Source organism: Lolium rigidum, chromosome 6 (genome assembly GCF_022539505.1).
Source record: "Lolium rigidum isolate FL_2022 chromosome 6, APGP_CSIRO_Lrig_0.1, whole genome shotgun sequence".
Classification (NCBI taxonomy): Eukaryota; Viridiplantae; Streptophyta; class Magnoliopsida; order Poales; family Poaceae; genus Lolium; species Lolium rigidum.
Window position 1 is genome coordinate 153208411 of NC_061513.1, and position 3674 is coordinate 153212084.

Consider the following 3674-nt stretch of genomic DNA (forward strand, 5'->3'; position numbering starts at 1 on the left):
TGGGAGGTAAATTCTTCACATCTTCGGATTTAATACCCTTCTCTTTAAGAGATTTATTGGCTTCTCTCATATCTTCATCATTTAATTTAATCATACCCCTCTTCTTCAATATTGGTGTCGGGGTTGGTTCAGGTGTAGTCCAATCATCATGATTCCGGCCTATTCTAGCCAATAATTCTTCAGCGTCGTCTGGAGTTCTTTTCCTGAAAACACAACCAGCACAACTATCCAGGTATGCCCTAGACTCAATGGTTAGTCCACTATAAAATATATCAAGTAAATCATGCTTTTCCAAATCATGTCCAGGTCGAGCTCTGATAAGAGAGCAAAATCTCGCCCAAGCCTCAGGCAATTTCTCTCCATCTTTGTGGTCAAAATTATAAATTCTCTGCAAAGCAATATGTTGAGCACTAGCAGGAAAGTATTTCCGAAAGAAAACATCAAGCAAACCACTTGGACTATCAATAGAATCAGGAGGCAAACTATTATACCAAATTTTAGCATCATCCTTTAATGAGAAAGGAAAAAATTTAGCAACGAAATAAGTACGCTTCTTGATATCATCAGAAAACAAGCTACTCGTAGTTGAAAGCTCATTCATGTGTTCTACAACACTTTCTTTTTCAGTACCACAAAAAGGTGTTTTCTCAACAATAGCTATATGAGATAAATCAAGAGAAAAATCATAATCCTTATCCTTAATGTTTATAGGAGATGTGGCAAATTTAGGATCAGGAGACAGTTTATATCTAACAGTATGTTGTGCAAGAAGCTTTTTAATATTACTTGTACCAGTAGTAGCATTGAATTTATCAATGAAATCATCATCAAGTTCTACATAATCTTCATCAAGATCATCACTAGAGTATTCAACGGACTCGGGTGAATTAACGAGTGTAGCAGCATTTTCATTAGGAGTTTCAGTATTTTCAATTTGTCTAGACCTAGCAATTGTAGCATCTAGAAAAGATCCTAATGAACCATCATTATCAAGCACAGCGAAGCATCATCAAAATTATAAGAGGAATTTTCGGATACAGCGAAGTACCGACATGTGAAGCTTGTGGTGGTGAAACAAGTTTACTTATCACAGATGGTGAATCAAGAGCAGCAGAGGTACTCAGAGTTGTACCTTTTCTTGTAGTGGATGGTGATATGGCGACTTTAGTATCGCGAGGTTTACCCATGATGGAGAATTTGCAGCGAACAATATCAATCCAAGTGAACTTGCAAATAAAGCTGTGCTCCCCGGCAACGGCGCCAGAAAATAGTCTTGATGACCCACAAGTATAGGGGATCGCAACAGTCTTCGAGGGAAGTAAAACCCAATTTATTGATTCGACACAAGGGGAGCCAAAGAATATTTGTAAGCCTTAACAACGGAGTTGTCAATTCAGCTGCACTGGAAACGGACTTGCTCGCAAGAGTTTATCGAGTAGTAACGGTTCTATAGCGAGTAGCAGTAATGAAATATCAGCAGCGAGTGTAACAAAGACAGCAGTAGTGATTATAGTAAACAGTAGGATTAAAATACTGTAGGCACATGGATGGATGAACGGGCGTTGCATGGATGAGAGAAACTCATGTAACAATCAAGGTAGGGCATTTGCAGATAGTAATAAAGCGGTATCCAAGTACTAAACAATTATAGGCATGTGTTCCATATATAGTCGTACGTGCTCGCAATGAGAAACTTGCACAACATCTTTTGTCCTACCAGTCGGTGGCAGCCGGGCCTCTAGGGAATCTACTGGAAATTAAGGTACTCCTTTTAATAGAGCACCGGAGCAAAGCATTAACACTCCGTGAACACATGTGATCCTCATACCACCGCCTTCCCCTTCGGTTGTCCCAATTTCTGTCACTTTGGGGCCTCGGGTTCCGGACAACAATACGTGTATACAACTTGCAGGTAAGATCATAAAACAATGCATATCATCATGAAACAATAACATGTTCAGATCTGAAATCATGGCACTCGGGCCCTAGTGACAAGCATTAAGCATAACAAGTTGCAACAATATCATAAAAGTACCAATTACGGATACTAGGCACTATTCCCTAACAATCTTATGCTATTACATGACCAATCTCATCCAATCCCTACCATCCCCTTCAGCCTACAGCGGGGGAATTACTCACACATGGATGGGGGAAACATGGCTGGTCGATGGAGAGGCGTTGGTGGTGATGATGGCGATGATCTCCTCCAATTCCCCATCCCGGCGGAGTGCCAGAACGGAGTTTCTGGTCCCGAGGCGGAGTTTCGCGATGGCGGCGGTGTTCTGGATGTCTTCTGGCGATTTCGTCTAACCCCCCGTGCGTTTTTAGGTCGAAGCCCTTAAGTAGTCCAGAGGGGAGCACCTGGGGCTTCCCGAGGCGTCGCCACCATAGGGCGGCGCGACCCAGGGGCCCACCGCGCCGCCTTATGGGGTTGGCGCCTCGTGGCCCCCCTCCTTCTGGTCTTCTGGCTCCGTTATTCTTCTGTGAAAATAGGCCCATTGGAATTAATCCCGGGGATTTTCCTGAAGGTTGAGTTTCTGCACAAAAACGAGACACCAGGGAAATTCTGCTGAAAACAGCGTTAGTCCATGTTAGTTGCATCCAAAATACACAAATTAGAGGCAAAACAATAGCAAAAGTGTTCGGGAAAGTAGATACGTTTTGGACGTATCATAAGTAAACAAACCGGCTTCTCCTTTGTGCTAAAAAGGATTGGGCCACTAGCTGCAATTATTATTACTACCGCATTTTACTTACTTGTATTTTACTTATCTGCTATATCAAAACCCCCTGAAAACTTGTCTGTGAGCATTTACAGTGAATCCTTCATCGAAACTGCTTGTCAACACCTTCTGCTCCTCGTTGGGTTCAACACTCTTATTTATCGAAAGTACTACGATACACCCCCTATACTTGTGGGTCATCAGACACACACCCAAATAAGCATAGCATAAGATCACGTCATTAAGTTCAGTTTTCTATTCGCTTTCGATACATAGTTACCTAGTCCTTCGACCATGAGATCATGTAAATCACTTATACCGGAAGGGTACTTTGATTACATCAAACGCCACTGCGTAAATGGGTGGTTATAAAGGTGGGATTAAGTATTCGGAAAGTATGAGTTGAGGCATATGGATCAAGAGTGGGATTTGGCCATCCAGATGACGGATATATATACTCTGGGCCCTCTCGGTGGAATGTCGTCTGATTAGCTTGCAAGCATGTGAATGGTTCACAAGAGATGATATGCCATGGTACGAGTAAAGAGTACTTGTTGGAGACGAGGTTGAACAAGGTATAGAGATACCGATGATCAAACCTCGGACAAGTAAAATATCGCGAGACAAAGGGAATCGGTATCGTATGTAAATGGTTCAATCGATCACTAAGTTATCGTTGAATATGTGTGAGCCATTATGGATCTCCAGATCCCGCTATTGGTTATTGGTCGGAGAGGAGTCTCAACCATGTCTGCATAGTTCACGAACCGTAGGGTGACACACTTAAGGTTTGATGTCGTTTTAAGTAGATATGGAATATGGAATGGAGTTCGAAGTTTTGTTCGGAGTTTCGGATGGGATCCAGGACATCACGAGGAGGTCCGGAAGGGTCCGGAGAATAAGATTCATATATAGGAAGTCACTTTCCAAGTTTGGAAATGATCCGGT